The following is a 26,015-nucleotide window of genomic DNA, read 5'->3' on the forward strand; positions in this document are numbered from 1 at the left end:
GGATCAGATTTTCTTGGGAGGAAGTACTGGAGAGGTGTTGTTAGAGTTGGCTGATCCTGTTTGTGTATCAGGGGCATTTTGTGGCTCTTCTGCTCTGGGGAGCTTTTTCTGGCATCTGTTGTTCTGTCCTTTTGGCTTCTCTTCACGTGGTTGCATTATATTTGTGCTGTATGGTTTTTACCCTTGCTAACATTTCGCTGCTGGCTGACATCTTGTTGCGAGAAAACCCATAGCGTTAACTGACTTCTCAGAAGAAGAAACCAGAAAAACGGTTTTTTGTCTTGTTGCAAACTTTAATTTACCTCCAGCTAAGCCGGATCTTTTAACGCCTGTTTAGAAACTTACTTGTTTCTCTCACAGACTCTCCTTCCTGCTTGCCCAACATCAAAGAAGAAAAAAAATCTGGCTTTTGTTCTCAAAATACCTGCCGTGCTCACTCAAGGTTCCTTCATCTACCCTTGTTCTCGGGTACAGATGTGGGGCTTGCTGGCTTTCTAAGTTTACTTATAGTTAGTTGGTATCATGTCCCATCCCATACCCTTTTCCGGGGTTTAGTTGAGGCTCCAATTCCCTTGAGGAACATCCACCCTTGGTCTTAACAGGAGATTACATCCCCCTGTTTGCCCACCTCCTGGTGAGTCCGATTCCATCCCTTGGATCAAACAGATCCTCAGATGAGGAAAGGTTTTATTTAAAGAAAGAAATAAAGGAACTCTGGAGAAATTAGCATCCAGTCTACTCTCACGCAACGCTTCAAACAAGAGGATGTTTCTGGGCAATTTAGTCACAAAAAATATCACTACAATTTGCTTCTACTCATTTGCTAACAGTTCCGAGAATTAATATAAGACTATTTATTCTTTCTAAACTTAACTCCTTGATCGCCGTGGTTCCTTGATCTTTTCATCCGGCTGACAATTTTCGAAAAAGGAATTCGTCCTTCTTGTTTGAAATTTTTCCCCTTGGTTTCCTCTGGTCAGGTGTTAGCTAGGCTAGGTGAACTTTTTAACCCTTTACAGGTAAAAGAAGCATTAACCCTTAACCATCTGTTTATGACACATGCAGAGTTGTATTCTGTTCCTATCTCTTGTGCAATGTGAGTGTGAGATTACTGGGGAAGCTCATGAGTAGAACTGGGAAAATAACTGATTTTTAGGTCTGCTGGCAATTCCAAAAAGAAAAAAAAAAACCCTCTGGTTCAGATTGAACTGATTCTGAAAAAATATTGGTGAATCAAAAAAGTCAACAAAAATTAGTTTCTTGTTGAATTAAACATTGTGGTCAATACACTTCTTCACAGGCAGGCAAAGGAAACAAACGGTTACATTCATAAAATATCAGGTGCGGGTTGCTGCCCCACCTTTATCATTTTTATCCCAGCTGTTAGAGCTCTTACCTGGGATCTGGGAGACCCAGGTTCAAGTCCCCCCCTCTGCCTACTGTGGAACAGGGATTTGAACGTGGGTCTCCCAGAGTACAAAAGAGTGCCCTAGCCACTGGGTTATGGGATAGCATGGTATGTCTGTCTGTTGAAGCTGTTTCACTGAGAATAAATAATTAAATGGACAAGGGAGATTAACTTGAATCTCACAGGTGAATGGCCTAGCCCCCAAACTACAATGTATTCTGGGGTGGGTCTCTCTCAAGCTTTCCTCTTGAAGCTGTTCCACTTTGTTTAAAAATACTTTAACAGTCATTGGGCCAGAGAAAGAAAGTGAGTCTGACTTTATAATGAAGTCATTAGGGGAATTAAATCCTGGTCCAGGTGAGTGCCATAACCATTGGGCTACAAGCTTTCAAATGGACAGCTAGAGTAATTGCTGCTGCTATTTTATAAATGGTGCCTAAGTCTCAACAAACTTGGGCATAAAATATTTGCAAAATTTGTGTCAAAGTGACAAACCATTTCAAGTTGACCACAACTGCACTTTTCATTGAATAAACTATTTATCTGAAAATTTTCAGCTAGCTCTAATTGTGAGGCATTGTGGGCTTCACTGGCATCAGTACGTGTACAGCAGAGCTTTACACCCTTTTTTTTCCCCCCCAATGCAACCCATCTGGTTCAGTGGCCTTCTTTCATTTGCAGTTAGAAATGTTTATAACCACCTCAAACTTAAATAAAGCCAACAACGTTGCAGATATATTTCTGCGTGTTACCGCTTTATCACAGTAGGTCTCCTTAATAAGTTGATGTGCATGCTTCCTTAAGAGTTTTGCATGTTAGAGCTGATTAGCTCAGCATATGGTATTAGCTTCCCCTTTACTAAAATTAAAATACCTAACTTGCTAGTACTCCTGCTACTTTAGAGAAGCAGCAAGTTTTGTTTTTCATTCTGTTTATTGACCACTTTCTTTTGAACTTTTTTCATATGCCCACTTATTGACATTCTAACTTACATGATGAATGGCTCCTGTTGCTACAAAATACAATAACTAGAATTGTGTTTGCACTAAAATGTCTGATTACATTGTCCCCAAACTGTGGCCCTTGTGTACAGGTTACCGGCACTCCTGGACAAATAAGGCATAACACATGATTTACCAGATGATGCATTTTACATCTTTTTCTGTCTACAGAACTCAATTTTTTATGTGAAATTCCTAGGCAGATAATTCCCAAGAACAATTCTCATTCTGTTGGTTGGAGTGTGAACAGTTCGTTCTGAATATTTGAAATTCAGGCTGTTTTGATCAAACACACAATGTTTGATTAAATGAATAGAACTCTTGCATTCAAGTTTCTAGTAATTACAAATGTTCTGCTCCAGAGTGAGTATTTCAGGGTTTCCCATATCCTGAGCTAAATGTGATGGTGGGGACACCTTCTCTGGATGTGTTGTGAATCGAGCCCTTTAAAAATCCCTAGAAACAAAACATTTTGGGTTGAACTAAATGTTTTGTTTGACCTGAAATTCACTTTTTGTTAATATGTTTGATTTGCTAGATATGGGTATTTTGGGGGGCAAGGGGATGGTTCAGAACTGCCAGCAAACAAAAAAATAGGTTATTTGCCCAGCTCTAATTTCTGCTAGTAATCTTTTTTCCCAGAATAAAACACAGAAATTTGAACTCTAGTGGCCCCATTCACACAGTGCTCCAGCTGCTTTGCAGTACACAAGCGCTTAGTTAAAGCACCTGTAAACTTGGCTTAACCAGGCAGTTAAACTGGCTTTATTAAGGCTGCCTTGCCTTGCTACAGCAATCAGAGAGTACTGCTGAATCTGGCCCAATACGTGGATAAACACGGTGAAAAAACAAAATTTACTTCTATCCTTGAATAAATATTTGCAGTCACTTCTTTGCAGAGCTTTGATTGAATTGTACAGATCTGATGCCAGTACATAAAGCTGGTCAAGTTACCTTTCTGACACCTTATTCAATAAGTTACAAACTGAAGTCAACTGATACAGATTTCCTTGCATCTTTAATGCTGAAATGTGTCACTTCTGATAGTTGCACTTTTAGCTACAACGCACTTCTTTTAAGAAACTCATCATTGCCTATTGATAGTTGCCACTTGCAAAAGTCAGTGTGTTTATAACACTTTGTAAATGTGTTTGTATCTGTTTGTTTATCCCTCCCTCTATACTCCCCAGCAGCCAGTATTGCCAGGGATGGCTGTCCTGTTACATCTGTGCAGTATTTTGAATGTATGAAATTAAAAAATAGAAATGGAATTAAAATCCATTTCAAAGTAGACTTGAAACTTCACAATTATTAAGGGCTTCAAAATTAAATAAACAGCAAAATCTTAATGTGTAATTTCAAGACTATATTTAGCACCTTTGCCTAGCCCTTCATAATATACTCCATGATCATAACAATGTCCTTGAGAGTGACGTAATTTGATCATCATTGGTATAATGAAGTTCAGCCTTTTGTTCAGAAAATAGCTCCAGTATGAAAACGCACAACTACATAAGGAGGTGGGAGTTATGGGAGGTGGGAAGCTATTAGAGTTCTAATGGCTGTTCTTATCATGGACAGAAATCAGTGTTATATACTTCCTTATCAGAGAGCTAGGTTTGTTAATTAGTGATCTGTGGTGTTAGATTGTGGTTTTGCTGTGCTGCTTTTGCCTGGGAACAACTGGGGTGCATATTGAATTATACTCAATTTAGAAAGAAATTCAAGTGGAAGAGTATGGAGATAGGATTAATATGAGTGGTCTGTTGATTCTGTTATTAATAATGAAGTACTTAGCACACCTATGACATTGTATAAATAGTAATAAGGAAGAATAAGAACACTTGCTGTGTATAATGCTGTATTTGTTCAAAGTGCAGTACAGAGACTAATTAACCCTTACAGCCCCATGTGGTAGATAGGTATTATTATCCCACTTCACAGATGAGATTCAGACATATTAAATAACTTCCCAAGTCTACGTGGTGAGTCTGGTGGCAGAACCAGTGTCAGGAGTCCCTGAGTCCCAGTCCCAAAGGCAGTCCAAATATAGGCCCTGATCCTTCAATGAGCTCTCTGTGGGTGGGCACTTTACCTGAGTGGACCTTCATTGAAATCAGTGAGCCTTTCCCTGCACAGAACTCATTAGTGGAATGGGGCTTTGGAAGTGGAAGAACTCTTTGCTCATGAAGGCCCCGATTCAGTACAGAATTTAAGCACATGAGTAACTTTAAGTAAATGATTAGTTCCACTGCAATGTGCACACAGACCATGCTGAACTGGGGCTGAGAATGACAGCTGACATTCATCTTTAGTGTTTGCACAGTAAAATCTTACCCACAATTCCGATGCACTCCTTCAGCATAGAACAATGGTGGTTTATGAAAGAGAAGTGCATATTTCAGGGTTCACCACATCAAGTGCAACATAGGTCTTCAGTCCTTTTTTATGTAAGATAAAAGAGTAAAATTAAGAAGGAAACAAATCTTTGCATTGGCCCCTCACACCAAAGTATTAGCAAGTCTCAAAAGCTGAAGAATTACTGTGGACTGGCTATCATTGTAGAAGTATATATATCTAAGGAAATATCAGAGTGAACTGGACTTCTTAGGTTGTAATAAATTTAGTACTTCAAGTATGATTCAAGGCAAATCTTTGACCTATGCTAATTTCATGCTAAGCATCATTGTTGGTACTAAATATTTTTAAAAGATGTTGTATATCTCAGATGTTCTAGCATAAAGGAAATGCCAGATTTGGGTGATTGCAGTGTTGATTTTGATTACAATGATTTGAGACTTTTATTCTTTTTGGCTATTTAGTTGTGTCCATTTAATAGATATGATGGAAAAGGTGATAGGGAGATAAAATGCTTTCTTTCTTTCTGTCTTTTTCTCCTTGAAAGAAACATGATACCTGCTTAAAGGCAAGGTTCCCTTCCTTTTGTAATGAAACAAGACCACAAACAATAGAAACTCTGAGATATTACTCACAATTAATACATGCTCATTATAACTTTGTGATTGCTCCCTTTGGGTGGGCAAACAGGCAGGAAAGCAGGTAAGTGGCTGCTTTTAAAAACTAATGACAAGGCTGCTTTGTTAATTAGCCTGCAGAGGGTGGCCAATTTCCTATCTCCCTATAAACCAGATACTGGGTATCATTTCCATGACATATACAGCCTTTGATGTACTGAAGATTTGGAGAGTTATGGTTTTCTGAATTAGGGGGTTTCATATAGCAAGTTAATATACAGCTGCTGTTGCATTAGCAAATGATTTTTATCCCATTAAAAATGCTCTTTTGTTTTGTAACAAGGCAAAGGGATCTGAGTATCATTAAGGTCACTAAAATGAGAACTTTACTTTGTATTTTATTTCAGCATACACTGCACCTTTTATCACAGCAGAACTAAAGGCACACTCTCAGGAAACATTAGTGTGAAGTATGACTGTTCCATTTCTGAATAAAAATCTAAAACATTTATAGAAGGAACAACAATTTCATACAGATGCACCATTTCCATTTATGCACAGTATATGTGATCAGTCATTCCATTATTTTGTGTCATGTCCTTTTTTTCACTCTTTCAGAATAGGCTCCTTAGAGTGGGTAAATTGATTAAAGGTTGCCATGGTTTTTTCCCCCCCCTCAAATCAAGAACACTACATTTAAAACTACCAATCAGGAGGTTGGAAGAAAGTCTCCTCCTTTGATTTGTCAACACAGGAGGCATGTTTTGAATTGAAAAAGAATATGTCATTCTGCAAAGAGAGATTAGCATTAAGTCCACAGTGTAAACAGCTTGGATGGAAAAAAGGAAGCTGATTAGCAATTCAATCATTATCTTTTCTGAAAAGAAACTGATGGCCAACGAGTCCTGGCATTCCTCACCTTTTGTTGACCATCTGTATCTATGAGCTTCCCAACAGAGATCCAACGCACTTGGGGACAGAAGAGCAGAAGGGCATAGCCTCCTCCACAAGAGAAAGAAACCAAAAGCCACGCTAAATACCATCAATTAAAATTCATTAGTCCTGCAGGAGCTGCCCATTAGAGTGTTGCGTGTGCACAGATGCTGCTATTACAAGCATGACACCCATAATTAGGCATCAAAAGTAAGAGGGCTTTGCAGCCTATTTAGCAAAGATATGGTCTCTCTGTTCTTGCATAAACTTTGCTATAACTTTAATTGCAATACATTTTTACCTACACTGGTCAAAAGAAATATTGCCTTTCCTTTTATAACTGCTAGGACTGTTACTTTCTAATTAATTTTAAGACACATAACAAAATAGATGAGATTACTGCCTGGAAAAAAAAATGCTGTGCTATTAGAAGTGCATTAGTTATGATAGATGTCTATACTTAGTCAAGAAAAATTAAAACCCAATTTATTCTTTTGCATTTTCATGTTGGCTGTCACTGCAGACTGATGACTTGTCTTTTGAGAGCATCTGTAATGCTTTAAAATAAACAAAAAGACAGCTATCTGCATGGGAGTTGCTGGTAAGGGCTTTTTAGTTACATGTAGGCCTGTTTTCTAAAAGTCTCACAGGTGTAGTAAATCATTACTTTTGGGGGTTTTTCTCTGTCTTTGCACTGCAGAGGAGAGAAGATGGCATTTGTCTAACAAACAGCAGTACTTTCTGATACATATCTCATCTATCTTTGTTCTTTTCTTTGTATTCCTTACATAGTTTACCTTTCCTGAATCATTGCTTATTCATTGAATTGTGCCTGTTCCATGACTACCTCCAGTTTGGCACTGTACTGGGCATTATGGTCGCTCAGATTTCACTTCACTGTCTTATTTTTGCATTTATTGAAATCTTATGGATTTTTTTTTAAATCTCAAAGCTAACATGTGTGAGGCACCATGAATTAGAAGGCAGATGCAATGATCACCAGCATGTTCTACTCTGTTTGTCCACAGAAAGCTAGATGGAAAAGATCAGCAAATTAGATGCATAAATTCATTTCCACTGTTCTATATCTTACATGCCTAGGAATGGGACACTAAAAAATACAGGAGACATTTTGAGTCCTGTTGCTAGAGTGGTGGCCAGAAATATTACTGTTAAACCGGGAAGACTGACAGGGCCAGCTCTGTTCATCCAAACTATGGAGCCCACAGAGTGCCAGGCTGGTTTGTAGGTTTGTGAGAGTAGGTTTATGAAATAATCTCAGTAAGAAGCCATTCAAAATACTTCTACTCTGCGATCATTAGCACCATACATTTTATTTCAGCACATTCAACTCAGAAGAAATACAATCACGTAGGGGCTTGTGTATGTGGAAGTGAATCCGGAATAAGTCTGGATGTGAATTTAAAGCAAATTATCTGTTCTTGTTTAATTCTATGTGTAGATGTTCTTCTTTTGGAATAACAGTGCTTTACTCTGAGTTAGCTTAATTCTAAACTCATTCAGAATAAAGCTCTTCCAGAATAAGAGCATCAACACATGGAGTTAATCAGGAATAACTCCCTCTGTAGACAATTGTGATAGGGTTTATCTCCCATCACCTATTAAACAGGGGATTAAGAGCTAAATATTTACACTGTTGATTGATTGATTACTTCTTGGCTAGAGGGGGTAGCTCAGGGGTCTGCAACCTCTGGTTTCCTGCCACCCCCATTGGCCTAGGACTGCAAACCACAGCCAGTGGGAGCCACAATCGGTCAAACCTGTGGACATGGCAGGTAAACAAACTGGCCCAGCCCACCAGGGTGCTTACCCTGGCGAGCTGCGTGCCAAAGGTTACCGACCCCTGGGATAGAGCGAGGTAAGGATCAATAGGCACCTGGCCCTTTTAAGGAAGCTGAGGGAATTTAGAAGGGGGAGGTTATAAAGAAGACAGGACTTTTCTATGGAGGGAAAACTAAAGGGAGGTTGTGCTAAGTACAAGCTGTGGGGAAAGCAGCACAAGGGGGTTTAAAGGTAGGAAATGCCTCAGGGAAACAATGAACTGTCTGAAGAAGCAGACCTAGCTACTTAATACAAGGTTCCTGGACCCTGTATAATCTATACAAAGATGGTAGTTTTGACACCTGTAACTGTGATATGAAAATGAAAGTGAAAAATACTGAGCTTGATTCAAACCTGCTGGTGCAAGGGGCTGTGCCCTTGTGCTAACAATGCTTGCTGCATCCCACAGAGCCTCTTTTGGGGAAGAGCAGCTTTTCTTTGCAATTGGGGCTCAGTAGAAACCTTGGTAGCAGATGATATTTGTGGCTGTGTTTAATCATGATGGCCCATAGGAGAGGTGGCCACATCAGTGCTCTATCTACTTTTGGTGCTGTCTAACCAGGCATTTTGTTGGTGTGTTGCACCAGTGCAATATCACTCTGGATGGCTCTTCCATCACTATTAGCTGTATAGCCTATGTTCTGTTTTAAGAAACCAACATAATATGGTTTGAAGCAAGCTGCTTATTGTTGAGGAAAAACAAAAAAAAACAAAAAAACCATCTCATGATGCTGATTCATATGTGCAAAGGGACCAGAAACCTACCTAGGGCTAGGACATTCTTTGTGAATTACAAGTCAGGTAATTTCAGACAAAATAGGATTTGTTGTTCCCACTAAATAGGGAGAGGACCTAGATCGATAGCCCTAGGCCACTGAAAAATCCTGTGGATCTCGGGCCATACGTGGATGGCAGGAGTATTTATGTGCCACTTTACTCCTCAGCACTCCACTAGAGCAACATTCCTTCCTCGGAGTTGTGTTCCAAGGGCTTCCTACCAACTTTTGCTCTAATGCTCTCAAGAAGGAATGTGAAAGGGGAATCAGAATAGCATAATTTTGATGGAGTTGTAATTTAATCATACATTTAATTTAGTGGCAAATACTATACCTGCTACACAGAGGTATTTACTATTTAATCAATTAATTCAACATTTGGAACCCAGACTATCACAATGTGAAATCTCCTTTGGGCTGAATGTGATTAGTACTGTGGACAAAATCTGGATGTGAGATCTTTTCTGCTGATACCTTTATTTATGCAGTTAACTCTAGTGGAAATAAAATAAAATAGTAATAAAAAAAAAGCCTATCCAAGCCTCCTGTAAAAGTTAAGAAACAGTTATGTGCAAAATTACACTTTGATTGAAGTTCAAAAGTTCAAAGCAAAAAAAAAACCAAAACAGCTAAATATATAGTAGAGAAAATAGCCCACATTCCTTAGTAATGAAAAATGTCAATTTATCACATACTCTATTCATCTAGTTTGACTTCCATTTTTTATAAAAGTAAAAAGAAAATTATAGGTATATTTCATAGAGGTGTAAAGAACTACTGAAGACTCATTGTAAGAAGCATGTAAAATGAAAAGAAATAGGTACTGGGTTTAAATAATTGGAGACAACACTATCAGAAATCAATTAAACTAATTGCAACTGACCACAGGTTGCTTGTTATAATAATAAATATTACAATATAAGCCAAATAAAACAAAGAAATAGTAGTGAGAAACATACACAATAAAAATATCACTCCAGCCACAGGTCTAATCATTTTCCTCACATAGATCAAAATATAATGCTTGACTGTAAAAAAAAAAAAATAGTGCATTACTTGTGCACTGAATGCAAATAATATAAATTATAAATAAACTGCAAAATTATGGGGGGTTTTTTATTCTGCCAATGAAAATCTGTCAAACACAAATGTCTGCTACCGCTATTAACATGAATACACATAGCCATTGTATCTATTGGGTATCCGGGAGGTGGGCAGGCGGATCCCCCCTCAGCCTAAGGATCCACAGAACCGCAGAAACCCACTGAATCTGGGGGACAACTAATAAAAGAACAGGGACAGGAGTGAGGTCAAAGGGTCATAAGAAGGGAGCCTGACGGGGACACCAAGCAGAGAACCCTGGACAGCGCCCACTGGTCCTTGAAGACATCAAGGGAGCCAGTGGACGCCGCCCAGAGGAACTCCACCCGGATACGTGAACGGACAGAGGATTGGAAACAAGCCCCACAGTCACCAGAGTCTCCATCGGCCAACCTCCTCTCCCTGGTTGCATAGATGGCCATTTTAGCCAGGGTGAAGAGGAGGTTGACTAGGAGGTCCCAGGACTTTGTGGGGCTACGGATAGGGAGTGCGTTGAGAAGGAGGTGAGGGGAAAAGTGCAGCCAGAAATGTAATAGGATGTTGATGAGGAGCCAGTATAGGGGCTGCAACCTGGTGCACTCTAAGTAAATGTGTGCCAGGGTCTCCCTCACGCCGCAGAAGGGTCAGGTGTCTGGGACAGGGGTAAACCATGCCAAGTACACTCCCATGCTTACCGCCCCATGAAGGAGCCACCAACTAATCTCCCTGGCGGGCCTCGGGACCAGGGTAGAGTAGAGGCTGGCCCACCGGGGCTTCTCACCCTCCAGAGGTGACAGGAGGTCCTGCCACTTTGTATCGGGGCAGGACACGAGGGTGAGGAAGTGAAGGATGTGGAGCACGAGCGTGTAGAGATGCTTCCTTGGCGCGGTTTGGAAATGGACTGGCTGCAGGTCGAGCAGCCGGCTTGCGGAGAAGGGGCAGGGGGGCCGGTCGGGTCCAGGGGGAAGAGGCCCAATGAAAAGGTCTGGAGGGCTCGGGGTGGTGGGTGGGCAGGGTGTGCCCTCACGTAGGACCTGGTCGAGGTAGGCCCGAGCAGCGGGCGGCAAAGCGGCCTCCACCTCCTGAAGTATGCGCTGGGGAGTACAAGGTCTGGAGATCTCCAAGTGTTGAGCAAGCGTCAGGGGATCCAGCCAGTCTCCCTGGTCGTAGTCCAGGAGGTCTCCGACCCTGGTAGCTTCTGCCAGGACCAACCTCTGGCACACCGCAGGGGACTCCGCCACCTGCACACGGAGCTGGGGATTGTGTAGCAGGGGCTCCGCGAGGAGATCTGCCCCCTCGGTGGCCGCCATGGACCTGGTCACAGAGAACAGCTTCCAGGTCTGGCAGAGGTCCTGGTAGAAGACCGGCAACCCCGAGAGGTCTCGTGGAAGAGGTAAAGGAGCTACCGGTCGTATCGGAGCCCTCGGAAGTGGCACAGGAAGGCATGCACCAGTGCTCTCCACGCCGGACTACCTGCACCATAAAGAAGCCTCTGCAGTGCCTGGAGGCAGAAGACGTGGACCTGAGTGCGCAGGCACTTCAGGCCCTGCCCTCCCTCCTCCAGGGGCAGGTGGAGGACCCCTGCAGGGACCCAGTGCAGTCCTGGCCAAAAGAACTCCATTACCACTTTCTGGAGGTTTGCCAGGAAGCCCGGGGTCGGGACCAGTGTGTTGAGCCTGTACCAGAGCATGGACAGGACTAGTTGATTGAGCACCAGTGCCCTCCCTCGAAGGGAAAGGTGCCGGAGGAGTCCTGTCCATTTCTGGAGCTGCTCCACCACCCTCCCCTGCAAACCGTGCCAGTTATCCGGCGGAGACGGATGCGTGACGGAAAGGTAAATGCCAAGATAGAGCAGCAGACCCACGGTCCACCGGATGGCCTGAAGCGTGGGTGGGAGGGGGCCCGCCTGCCACCCGTCCCTGACCAACAGGCCAGAGCTCTTGACCCAGTTGACCTAGGCAGAGTGGACCACCGAGTACATCGCCTGGCAAGCCTCCACCCGCACCAAGTCACCCGGGTCCTGGACCACGAGGAGCACATCGTCGGCGTACACCGACAGGACCAGCTGCAGCTCCTGCTCCTGCTCCCGAAGCACCAACCCTGTCAACCTCCTGCAGAGGAGAAAGAGGAAGGGCTCGATGGCCAGAGCATACAGCTGACCCAAAAGGGGGCACCCCTGCCGCACTCCCTGTCCAAAGCTGACCGGCTCAGTCAGGGTCCAGTTGAGCCTGACCAGACACTCCGCGGAAGCGTACAGCACCTGAAGAAAACCCACAAACAGGGACCTGAAGTCTAACGCTCGCAGAGTGCCCAGGAGATACCCATGGTCCACCCTGTTGAACGCCTTTTCCTGATCCAGAGACAGGAGGGCGAACGACAGACCATCCCTGCACCCAAGCTCCAGGAGATCCCGGACCAGATAGAGGTTATCAAAGATGCTACAGCCCGGGACGGTGTAGGTCTGGTCTGGGTGGATCACATCCTCCAGCACAGCTCCCAGCCGCAGCGAGATGGCCTTGGCTACGATTTTGTAGTCCGTGCTGAGGAGCGAGACGGGATGCCAATTCCGTAAATCGCGGAAGTCCCCCTTCTTCTGCAGTAAGGCAAGCACGGCTCGCCTGCACGAGAGAGGGAGGACCCGGCGCCGCAAAGACTCGTCCCAGACGGTGACCAGGTCCGGGCCAAGGACATCCCAGAACACGCGGTAGAACTCCATGGTCAGCCCGTCCATGCCCGGAGACTTGTTGTTGGGCATGCGACAGAGGGCTTCCGAGAACTAGGCCAGAGAGAAAGGCAGCTCTAGCCGGTCCCAGTCGCCCATACTGAGCGTCGGGAGCCCATCCCAGAGCACTCTGCGAGCAGCAGGATGGATCCTCGGGGCTGGCGGCCAGATGCCTCTCCAGCTCTAAGACCTCCTGTTCCAACTGCCCTATCGCTGCATCCCTCCGTCGGCTGGTGCCCCGGGTGTAATCACGGCAGAAGAGCTGAGTGCGCACTTTCTCCACATCCCACCACCGCCGCTCTGAGGGAAAGGCACGCTGCTGCCCTCGCCAGGCCAGCCAGAACTCCCAGAAGGATGCCACGAAGCCCGCGTCCTCCAGCAAGCTGTTGTTAAAATGCCAATAGGCCGGCCCCGGCCTCTCCACACAGAAAAGGGCCGTCACGGTGACGAGGTGGTGATTCGAAAAAGGGGCCGGCTGGACGCTGGAGGACTGGACCCGTGAAAGATGGAAGCGTGAAAAATAAATGCAGTCCAACCAGGAGTGGCACGACCGATGGGCTTCCACCCGGACATAGGTAAACGTAGAAACATCGTCCGGGTGGTGGTCGTCAATTGTCACTCCCTGGTGGACGTCTGGCACGATCTCCTGGAGGACGTCCGCGGCGACCAGGTTCTGCTCGGTCCCCGAGTCGTCGCGCTCCTCCACGATGGTGCTAAAGTCCCCGCCCAGGACCAGGCACTCACGAGGATCCAAGGAGCCGAGGAGGGCAGATGCCTGCTGATAGAACCGCAGCTGCTCCGGAGCCGATGTCGGGGCATAGACGTTCACGAGATTGACCACGAGCCCCTCCATGTGGACCCGGAGGTGCAGCAGGCGGCCCAGCACAGCCTCAGTGACCCCCAGCACATCGGGCCATAGGTCGGGGGAGAACAGAGTAGCCACTCCAGCCCTACAGGTTGTGAGACAGCTGAAATAGACCCTGTCCCCCTACTCCAGCCGCCAGCTGGCTTTGGCGGCCGGATCCATGCGGGTCTCCTGCAGGAAAACCACAGAGTACCCCCCCTCCCGAAGGAAGGACAGCACCTGGCTCCTGCGGAAACCCATCTTACAGCTCCGGGTGTTCAATGTGGCAAAGGTGACGAGTGCCATGAGGAGGGCTGAGGGGGATCCTCGCCAGCAGGGGTGTCCACGGCTCCCCGTGGGCCGCGCAGCAAACTGTAACCCACCCCGAATGTGAGCAAGGAGTCACTGAAGCTGCGGACCTGGTGGTAAGCCGCAGCACCCTGCTTCCCAGTCCTTTTGCCCTCCCCCATGAGGGCCCTCATGGCCCGGAGGATCTGGTGGAAATCCCCCCACCACTGGAGAGCAAGCGCTACCTCGTTGCGGGAGCCCCGAACGTCCTCCAGAAACTCCCGCAGTTCCTCTCGCAGTGTATGGGGGGGTGGGGTCACTGGCCTCCGGTGATCCACCGGCAGGGCCTCTGGCACAGCCCTGTGGCCTACTGAGACGGGAAGGCAAGGGGCGGACCCTCGATGTGGCGCCCGATGGGTCGGTGCCACATGGTCCACCTCAGACCCTGGCTCGATGGGGGGAGGCAGAGGGAAGAGTGGAGCCCCTAGGGGGTCGGGACTGTGAAACGTAAAGGCCGCTCCCTGGGGCTCACCCTCCGGGAAAGAGAAGGAGACAGCTCCAGGGGCGGCAATAACATTGTGGGAGGTGGAGGGGGTAGGGACGGGGTCAGGAGCAGGGTTGGGGGAAGGGACAGAGATGGGACCCCAGGCCACAGGAGCTGGACCGTCAGGAGGCGGATCCTTGCGGCCAGGCGCAGGGGTTTGAGGGGTAGGGAGGGGGTCCCCAGTGACGCCAGGCTCAGGCTCAACCGCAGGTAGTGCAGCCTCGGCGGTGAGAGACGCAGAACCCTCAATGGGGCCCCCACCCGGGAAGGAACTCGGTTGCCCCACACCACCAAGGGATACCCCTGGTGGCTCGTCTCCTGGTCTCAAGGCACCTGCCATCGCCTCAACAGGCTCGGCGGCCGTCAGTGAGGTGCCATCAGCGGCCGGGCAGGTAGAAGAGTCCAGGGGGCCCCGGAGGCGGGAGTGGACGCAGCAGTCGGGGCAATGGAACACGGGGAGGGGGATTCTGGGGTGACGTTGGCTAGGTCGAGGCCCGCTGGCAGAGGGTCGTCCTCCCCCTGGGTGACCGGGATCAGACCCAGGGCCTCCATCTCCTCAAAGATGGAGGGGAGCTCACCTCCCACCACCCTGGGGTCGTTCCCACTCACACCCGAGGTGATGCTGTCCGCGGGTGTTGCAGGGGGTGCAGGTGGCAAGGGAACAGGAGGGTCCTCAGCAGGAAGGGACTGCGGAGGAGGGATGATGGTACCCTCCAGTGCTGCCACGTGTTCCCCAGCCGGAACTGGCATATGGACCGATCCCGTGGGCATGGCGGAAGGGTCGGTGTCTGCAGCCCCCTTCCTGGTCTTATGGCAGGCTTCCGCATCAGATGGCATGAGTGGAGCTCGAGCCTTCTACTTGCCCACCTACCCTGTACTAGGGTCCAGCCCTCCATGGCGTCGCCCGTGGGCTGGTCAACAGGGGTTGGGTCGGAGGGCAGGGATGGTGGTTCGCGGACTTGAAGAGGTACTGGTGGGACGGCCGGAGGAAGGGAAGATTCCCCCTGGGGAGAGCCCCCTCCCATGCCCAGCAGTACCCCTGCTGCACCCTCCTCCACAGGCCCCGCTAGAGTGCAGGCAGCGGAAGCAGGGCTCTCCCGCTCGCCTGGGCATGCTGAGGGAAGTACCCCTGCAGCCCAAGCGGGAGCAGTGATGGGCGGCAGAGGAGGAGGGGCGGCTCTGGGCACTGGGCAGCCAGGGGCGCCGGTGATGACGGGGCCAGCACCCTGCTGGGGTTCAAGAGTCCCAGGCACTCCTCCAAGCTGGGCCAAGGGGCAGTCCCTCCGAACGTGCCCCGTCTCCCGGCAGAGGTAACACCGGGCCTGCCCCGTGGAGTAGTGCACCTGGTAATGGGCCCCCTGATAGGGTACCAGGAAAGACCCCTCGCGTGCCTCTCCGCCACACGCTGGTGGCTGCAGTTGAAGCTACACCTGCTGGCGGAACAAGAGGACGTGACGGAGGGCGGGGTCCTTGCAGCCCAATGGGAGAGGGCTAACAACGGAAATGGGCTTCTCCAGGGTAGAGAGGGTGGGTAACAGGGCGTCATTGGGAAGGAAGGAAGGGACAGAGGTCAGGGCGACACGGACACCCAGGTCCTCCAGCGGTTCCAGAGGGATGAATACGCCCCCCACCGCTAGGCCCTTCTCCACCTCCTCCTGGGTGGCAGCCTCTGAGGCAAGGAAAAAGACAACCTTGCCATACATCTTGGAGGCCGCCACGATGGCCGTGGGCCCCACCACCCTCGCCAACGCCCGCATGTATGTCTCCATGTGGGGTGAGGCGGGCACCAGGAGGCAACGGACGCCGTGCTTCCTGGTCAAGGTGGGGAAGGGGCCCTGGCCGCTGTAGATGGTAGCAGAGGCAGCCGTTGAGGGAGATGACGTAGCGGCAGGCAGGGGGGCCTTGGGAGGGGCACCTGCAGAACTGGTGGAGGGAACAGCGGGGAAGGATGCCGCGGCCGGTGGTGGGGCCGTGGCAGTGGTTGCAGGCTCTGCCATGGAGGTCTTAGACTTCTTAGTGGGGCCCTTTCCCTTCTTCATGCCCTGGCCCTTCCTGCCGGCTGGGGAGGCTCCCCCAGAATCGGAGGGGGTGAGGGACGTGGCAGCAGAAGAAGACACCCCGTCGCCCGCCACTGCTGGCGCCTCAGTGGGAGCAGTGGCAGGTGGTCCAGCAGCGGCGGTTGAGGTGGAGACTAGGGGGGCTTTGAGGGGAGCAGGCGGGGGAGGGGGGACAGGGATTGTCCCAGGGGTCCCACCTGCTGAGTCTCCTGCCATGGTGAATAGGGAGGGAGGGGAAATACCGGAGAAAGGGAGGGGGGAGGGGAAAGCAGGTCAACCGCTCCTCCCCGCTAGGCTGCAGGCAGGGGAGGAGGGTGCCAAAATGGGGGAGGGGGTTAGAAGGGGACTATCAAGGACGTGGGGGGGGAGGGCTCAGTCACCGACATGGGATTGAAATCCGGCTCCTCTAGCTGCGCTAGGGGAGGGGAGGGATATAACAGCAATTGGGGGGCACAGTGCAATAGGGGCAAACTCAAACAGGGGGGAAACACAAGCGCACTAAAGGGACATGGGCGCACGAGGGGAGGGGCTAAACAAGGTGAGAGGGTCGCAGAGGAGGGGAGCAACCAGGCTGGGAGTGGGGCAGAGGGACCCAGGGGCTAGCTTCAGGGCTGGGGCAGGACAAACAAAGCTGTAAAAGGAGATGGGCAAGGCAGGCAAACAAACTGAAGCTGGGAAGGGGGGAGGCAAGGCTACGAGGGGGAAAACGGGGCAGGCAACAAGGGACAAAGCTAGGGGGCCTGTTGCAGAGGGGAAGGGGTCAGTCCGAGGGGGGGGTGCATGCACCCATGAGCACTTGTGCAAAGTCAAAGTGGTTGGCTGGCTGCTGCTGGAGGCCCAAACGATGGCAATAGGGTGTGACAGGCCAGGTGAGCAGCTGAGTCCCAGAGGCAGGAACGGAGGCAGATGGTAAGTGGCCTGTGGGGATGGTGGAGGGGGCAGCGTTGGTAGTGGGGGTTGTGGGGGACACAGATGAACCATGGGGCAGGCTCCACACCACACCTCCCATGCCCCCACAAACATAGTCTACACCTCTACCACTAGAGCACAGTCAAAGAGTTACTTAGTCCGTAATGGCCCCCTCCCCGGTGGTCTTCAGAGCCCTGTGCGCTCCCCCAGCAGCCGGTGGTCACCTCACTCCCCTCCCTCCTCCAGGCTCCAGCAGCTCCCCAGGACAAACACAGCTCCAGCAGCAGCAGCAGCAGCTCCTCCTCCAGCAACCCTAGTGGCCAGGCAGAAAGGACCCCTCACAGGTGGTAGTGGCAGTGGTGGTAGAGGCGGGTCCTGGCTTCTCCCTCCAGAGGTGGAGGAGCGGGGGCTGGCCATCAGGCCCCCCCACCCCTCACTCAGCAGCAGTGGTGGCAAGTAGCAGCAGCAGTCCAGAAAGGGTGCACTCCAGCCAGCAGCAGCAGTTCAGGACGGGAGAAGGAGCTCCAGCCAGCAGGGCAGCCAGAGAAAGGGGAGCACTCCAGCCAGCAGGGTAGCCTAGGCACACAGAGTGCTCCCGGTAGCAGAGTGATTACCCGCTTCTGCCCTGTGGGGCTTGAAACAGCCCCGGGGGAAGGTTGTGGTTGGGAGCTGCTAAGCTGGGCTGATTGGGATGTGGCTGCAGCTGGGCCATGTCCCAATCAGGCCACAGTTGGCCTGTATAAAAAGGCTGTCATCCAGGTGCCTAGTCAGTCTCTCTCTGTTTGAAGAAGGAGATGGGCCTGGTTCCAGGGAGCTAGAGACAGGGCTCCTGAGTGGAGCAGGGCTGGGGAAAGGCAGAGGCACTGGGGAGCTCCAGCCTGGACAGCCCCAGGCTGCAGCCTAGCATTGGGCTAACAGGTACCAGGGTTTGCACAGAGAAGCCCAGGGATAGGCCAAGGCAGTGGGTCCAAACCCAATCTTGCCAGTGATGAGTAGGCTGATATTGCAGTCTACCCCAGGGTGTGGGGCTAGACAATGACTGGCAGTAACCATATACTGAGGTGAGGTGGGATAATGGGTTGGGGGTTCCCTGGGGAGGGGAGACCTGAAGACTGAGGGGTTACTGCCAGGGGGCATCACCCCTGGTAAAAGTGCACCAGGGTCCTGGGAGGGACACGCTGCCAAGACGCAGCAGATCACTGGCCTGCAGAGGGCACTCTGGAGCTGGAACAAGCTAATTTCCTGAGAGACCAGCGGGAGGTGCCATAGAGGTGAGTTCACTCCTCTACAGCCATTAAAAAGAAACCTTTAAAAAGAGGTATTATTGAAGCCATAACACAATTATAAATATTTTTAAACTTCAAGTCATACAGATTCTTTTTCTATTGTAAACTATTTAATATGTTTTGTATTCAGTTAAATTTTTCTTTGGCGGTACGCTTAAGGATATCTTTGTCCACCTTTCTCTATAACAGGGTTTCTCAAACAGGTGTCACCACTTGTGTAGGGAAAGCCCCTGGTGGGCCGGGCCAGTGTGTTTACCTGCTCCATCCACAGGTCCGACTGATCATGGCTCCCACTGGCCGCGGATCGCTGCTTCGGGCCAATGGGAGCTGCTGGAAGCAGAGGTCAGTAAGTCCCTCGGCCCACGCCACTTCCAGCAGCTCCCATTGGCATGGAGCAGCGATCCGTGGCCGGTGGTGGGGCAGGTAAACACACTGGCCCGCCCCACCAGGGACTTTCCCTACACAAGCAGCAACTCCTGTTTGAGAAACCCTGCTCTATAATATACCTCTTTTTAAAGCAGTGTATACTTTTCATGAGCCAGACATCCAAAATGTAGCAATTTCCATTCAAACATCAATATTTGCCAATTTATTGCACAGAGGTATCACTGAGATCACAAAGCTGCTTCTTATTTGAAATAGGATACAATCATGTTCAAGTGTGATAATGTCAGGGTTGGCTCTAGACATTTTGCCGCCCCAAGCACGGCGTCATGCCACGGGGGGCGCTCTGCCGGTCACCGGTCCCGCGGCTCCGGTGGACATCCCGCAGGACCGAAGCCGCGGGACCAGCGGACTCTCCGCAGGCAAGCCGCCAAAGGCTGGCTGCCTGCCTGCTGCGAGACCGGCAGAGCGGCCCCTGTGGCATGCCGCCCCAAGCACGTGCTTGGTGTGCTGGGGCCTGGAGCCGCCCCTGGATAATATGATATACACTAACTTTTTAATCATGACCACTGTGATACATGAATAGATATATTTTTTTTTAAAGTACTCTTACTTCCAAAAAAGTAGTATAGGAAAAATGAACCCAACTAGTTAAGCTTCCTGGGCCTGAGCCAACATCCAATAAAGTAATTGGATTCTTGTTAGATTCACTGTGTTGACTGAGCTTTATTCAGAGGAAATAGACTCATAGACTCATAGGTCAGAAGGGACCAATATGATCATCTAGTCTGACCTCCTGCACAAGGCAGGCCACAAAACCCTGCCCATACACATTTATAACAACCCCGAACCCATGACTGAGTTATTGAAATCCTCAAAATTGAGATTTGAAGACCTCAAGCTGCAGGGAATCCACCAGCAAGCGACCCATGCCCCACGCTGCAGAGGAAGGCGAAAAACCTCCAGGGCCTCTGCCAATCCGCCCTGGAGGAAAATTCCTTCCCGACCCCAAATATGGCGATCAGCTAAACCCTGAGCATGTGGGCAAGACTCACCAGCCAGCACCCAAGAAAGAATTCTCTGCAGTAACTCAGTTCCCATCCCATCCAACATCCCCTCACAGACCATTGAGCAGACTTATATGCCGATAATCCAAAATCAATTGCCCAAATTAAACAATCCCATCATAACATCCCCTCCATATACTTATCAAGCTTAGTCTTAAAGCCAGATAAGTCTTTTGCCCCCACTACTTCCCTTCTCTTTAAATACATAGACATTTCACAGGACAAGCCTTCAGACTGTCTGAAGGAACAAATGGACCTGCTGCTCTGCCTGGTGCTGACTCTCCTAGGCTCATTGTTGCAGATGCCAGCCTGCATGTCAACAACATCATATCACCCAAACTCCACCTGTGTGGAAAACAAACCATTTCTGGTCCCACACATCCAGGCAGATGCAAGCTAGACTTAGCCCCAGTGATCTCGCCTAGAGACTTTCAAACGCCTCACTGTCCTAGTCAGATCATCATATAACCCAGCCAGAGATCATAGTTTTCCCTCCATCTGAAGAAGGTAACAAACTGGGGTTGCCTGTGAATCCTTTATGCTTTCATCTTGCTGTACAGGAGCAAACCTTCTTGTAACGAGGTCAGGGGGTTGTCATCCTGATGGAGCATAACCTACTGTTCACTGCCATGCTTCCACTGCACCCTGCTCAAAAAGATTACACAGTTCATCAACAAAATACATCACTTCACTTTTCTGTGTACACTGTGCACTTCTTCTAAGTATACAACATAACTGAGGAATCTGCACAAGGAATCCCTGCAGGGCTATACCACCACTATAATGGAAGCAAAGAATCTTTTTCTCCATCATCATGACTGCAAAATTGTGATCAGTGGAACTATTCCATAAAGTGATCTGGCTAATCACTCTGGACTATATAATCTGAACTCAGACCCACCCAATGGCAACTCTGAAGAGTTGCCACCCAACTTTGCTGAAAAGTTTAGCTAAATGTGAGGGGAAATTGCTGAGGCTACATTAACCATTCTATTACCCAGACCAGAGTTTTGGCCCACCAGGAAGCTGAAGAAGCCACTATAACTAATAGATCCATGCTCTTCTAAACAAGAGAGAGGCAGCACAGAACTGTGCCAGCTGCTAATGGAAATAAATAAAATAATCAGTTCACCTCTCAGAATTGAATCTGCTTGCCATCCCTGAAAAAGACTTCCCTCCATCCACATCTCACAAGCCAGTGTTTGACAGAGATGACATCAGCAACTATACTGTCTCCCATGATTTAGTTGGTGTTGATCCTGCTTTGAGCAGGGGATTGGACTAGATGACCTCCTGAGGTCTCTTCCCACCTTAAGGTTCTATGATTCTATAATCTCCATCTTCCCTGAGTGGTCTATAAAATCTTGACTTGTATGGAGAAAGTGAATCAGGAAATGTTGTTTGCTCCTTCATATAACACAAGAACTTCCCCCATTTTCACTCTAGGCTGGTTTTGTGGGGAGAAGCTAACGCCATGGTTCTACCCCCTCTTCATCCTTTCCCATCCCCTGTGGGGCGATATGCAGCATAGGGGTGTACAGAAAGAACAGTCTCTTTACTTCCCAAGCTCAAGAATTATAACTGAACAGAGAACCTGGAGGTAAGAAGGTAGCATCGAAAAGAGGCTCATTGCACTTTCCACCCTGCGGACCCACACAAGGTCTGGAAATAATCTCCCCTCTAATAAGGATTTAGTCCATAGATTCCTTAAAGAGAGAACTCATTGGCCACCCTTTCCCTAGATATTTGTCTCTCCCCTTGATATTTCTCTTTAAGGAATTTATGGACTAAATCCTCATTAGGGAAGATGGAAAACTCATTGGCCATTTTGTAACTGCTTCTACTGAGACCCTTGTCAAACAGGTACCCTATGCTATGCTGTAAAAGAGTAAGGCATGAACTCATTCTGTTCTCCAGCAGTAGGGAACTCCATAGCCAGAGGTCCGTCACCAAGCACAATGAATAGGATGCTATTGGCTGAACCAAATGCCTCTGGTAACACACAAGTGTTTTGTGTGATAAAAATCACCACCTAAGACTATGATTTTCAAAAACACTCAACAGTGGCCTAACTTTGCTCCAATTTTAAAAGCCATCCCATGCTCCCATGTTAAAATTGCCATTGACTTCAATGGAAGTAGTGTTAAATTAGTGCTAAGCACTTTGAAAATCCTACCTTTACAGCTTTAGTCTTCCTTTCTAGACCTGTGGGAAAAGATTTTTCAAAGGAAAAGAGGTCACATAAGCACACAATTGTCATTGAAAGTCAATGACAGCTGGGTATCTAACTGCTCTGGGTGTCTGAAAATATTCCCACGATGAACATGTTTTAATTACCAGAAGTAAGCTGTTTGTTCATACTGTGTTATGACTATTGCTTATCCTTGCTTCTTACGGACAAAATTGTATATAATGGTTGTTTGGTAGATGGGTAGAAGAATGAAAGGAGTCTCATTATAGGCACTTCACAATATAATTCCATACATACCACATACTTTTATTCCATATCAACTATCTTGGTGTCGAAGGACAGCCTCACCCAAATAAGCTGCAGAAGTCTAGCCCATAAGAAAAACAAGCCAATGAAGCATAAAACAATCAAAAGAGTTTAGAGTCTTCTTTCTTTTAGCACAATTTACTTTGGATTTCTACATAACCGTCTTCCTCTGGGGTTATGTTTTATTATTGCACTGCCATTGTTAAAAGAATTTTGTTTACTGAGTTCTTTAATACATTCAAGATGCCCTTGTCTAATGCAAAATATTGTGTTCCTTAATAGGTTTTTGTTATGGCTGCTGTTAGGGGAAAAAAAACCTTGATGGAATTAGAGAACAAATTGGGTAGATAATGTACCATGTAGGTGACTTAGCACATACAACATGTGATTTAAATTTTAAATTTATGACCTGCTATAAAAGAGAAACATATTAAAAATAATTTCTTCCTCTGAACATTTATCTATTGCCCACTCAAATGGAAGAGAAATCAGAGGTAAATATGCCTCTTTGTTTACGCAGCTCTAGCTCATAATCAGTCCTCTCATTTCCAAGAATTGTTGCAGCAGATTTTCTGGATTCCGATTTTCCTTGTATTCTTATTTCAGCAATTCTTTGCAAAGTTCACTGAGGTTCATTAGCTTATCTGAAGAAAATGTGACTGGTACTTTTGAGACAGCTTCTCTCTGTGACTTTTTTTTTTTCTAATTAAATCCGTTCCATCAGACGAAGAGCTGCCCTTTTTACTTGACAAACATTTGTTCTAATTTGGCCTTGGTTGGTTTCTCAGTACTTTTACATCACTCTTCCCCCACCCTATGCACTAGCATCTGTTAGTCACAGGATCACACTGGCTGACATTTACTCTGAATGTGATTGCTTATTAAAATATTTCAGTGTTAGACAAGCTTATCTGTTGAAAAATACAATAAAGAAGTTCCAGGATAATGAGTGAATACTCTTTTATTTTTATAAAGTAAATTTCTAGTGCTTCAGTGCACAACCTTTAATGTATGTATTTGAAGACATAAAATTATATTAACCTTCCTTAGAAGGCTGTTTTTGAATGCCAATAATCAAACGTTAGATGGGAAGTTCGAATCCATAACAAGGAACTACACTGCATATATAAGAGGCTATAGTTTTATATAAAGGGCATGTCTCCCATGATATCAGTGTTCTCAAAAAAAATATCACTTTCATGATCTCTGTTTGGAGTGAATTATCATATTGGACCAGGGGCGGGAAGGGAGAAAGTTCAAGAAAAGTTTAATCAAAACTCTTTTTCACAAACTTCAGAAAATCCTAATAAAAGCTTTTGGAGGTCAGGCAGATTGCTGAATAATTCTTCAGGGACTCACTTTTCTCCTTAACCTTACATAGCATTATTTTATGTAATTGCTCACTAAGGAACCAGCAGTCTGGGCTTTCAATTTTCACATTGGACTATGGGAAGATATGCTCAGTCAATGACAAGAATTGCTGTATACAGTTTATTCTGCTATTCTTTAACACTCTCTAGTGTCATTAGCTTGCCAGCCATGTAGTCTGTAAGTAATAGGTTGCAATAGCAGCTGAAAATGACAAGTGCTTAGCCTAGAGCATGGACTGAATGTAATTCATAGGGTTCCTGAGTTAATTTCCAATGCCTGTTTCATCACGGCAGACTGATAGATGGCTGCCAGCATCTTCTGGCTTTGTCTGTAAATCCCTATGTCTTTTATGGCCATCATTCTGTGGTGATTTTGTTTGTGGGTTGTTGTTTTTTTACATTCCTTGCCTTTCTTTTGCTCCTCCCCATTTCCATAACTCCAAATGGAGCTTCCTCTATAGGCACATCAGTCATTTAGATTAGAGGCCCTTGCAGCTAAATGCAAGACCTTCAGATGTTATTGAAGTGCATTTTTCCATGTGGCCCTGTTTAAAGTGATGTTTCTTTAGGGACTGCAGGGTGAAATATGAAGTTATCTGTGAGAGTAAATCTGAGATGTTGGACAGATGGTGAAGTGTCAGTGCATCCACAGAAATGCATTTCATTTTTATATAGGGAATGCATTCAATCAATTTTGGCTCGAGAAAACAGTTGCTCCTGTTGCATCACTAGCAATTTTTGGGATTTTTTTTGCAGGTCAATAGCTAAGTCAATAAAACCATAATAGATTTTTAATAAATTCATTAATAATCTAAATACATAGAAAAGAGGCACAGCACAGGACAAGGAAGTAGGCAGGAAAAAGCCATACAATTTTTTGAAAAGAAAGAAAGGTTGCTATGGTGACATCATACAAATTTCAGCTTTGGTAAAACACAAATACTATTTACTATGGATTGTGAAACTTTGTTTCTTACTTAAGATCTAATTCAGCAATAAGAATTTGCATGAAGTTTGATAGTTAAACAGTACAAAATAACACCCACTCACCTCCAATATAGTGACAAAAAGCTTTGGAGCATGCTGGAAACTGTCGAAGTCTTTTATTTACTAATGAATTAATTTAACTTCCTGTATTGTAGAAACATGTCTTCTGTTTTTTTCTAAATATCTGTGATTAATTAGAATTGGCTGCAAATTTCAGGTGAGGCTACCGTGTAAAATGTTTACTTAGTCAAACCAGTTTCACTTCTGATGTGGGGCCAGACGAAGTTTTATGCTGTTTAATAAGAGGAATTTGTAGTCTTTGTTGCAAAATGTCACTTTCCTTTTATATAAACCTGATCTAGCATTTAATTATTCTTTAGCGAACTCTGCCTTTGCTGATTCCTTTTTGCATATGTCACATGAGGGAAATGAAACGTTTTTGAAAGAAAGTTATTTTTTAAAAATTCTGTATGCTTTCCCATCAGCCCTATCGTATATTGAGCCCGATCTCAGTTGGTGTAAATTGGCATTATCACTACAGCAACATCAGTTTATACGGAGTGCTGATCTGGCCCATGCACTAGCTTCAGTGGTCATCTTGCCATTGGTCATCTTGCCAGCAGCAACAGGAAACGAAATTGTTCAACAGAATAAAATATATCGGTGGTAGTTGTGATTTATTATTTGTATTATTGTAAAATCTAGGCACTGGCCTACTAATAGAAAACTCAGAGGTTTCTCAAAGTAAAAAGAGAGATTTTTGTTGAAGACATTTTGTAACATCCACAAATCTTCTGGGTTTTTAGTACAATCCATGTAAGCTAAACCTATTAGTTTTGGGTAGCTTTACAAAGAAAATAGCAAAAAGTGTCATTATTAGCAAAAAAGTGAATAATTACTAGCACTTGACTTATATTTATTGTGATACAGCATGGCCAGAGGGCAGCATAAGAGTGTTAGCAGGGGGCCTTATTCCCTGCCAAGGGAGGAAGGTTTGCTTTAGATTAACTAGAACAGCTGTGGCCAATTAGAGCACCTGACTCCA

The sequence above is a fragment of the Chelonoidis abingdonii genome, chromosome 1 (assembly GCF_003597395.2).
Source record: "Chelonoidis abingdonii isolate Lonesome George chromosome 1, CheloAbing_2.0, whole genome shotgun sequence".
In the NCBI taxonomy this organism is placed as follows: Eukaryota; Metazoa; Chordata; order Testudines; family Testudinidae; genus Chelonoidis; species Chelonoidis abingdonii.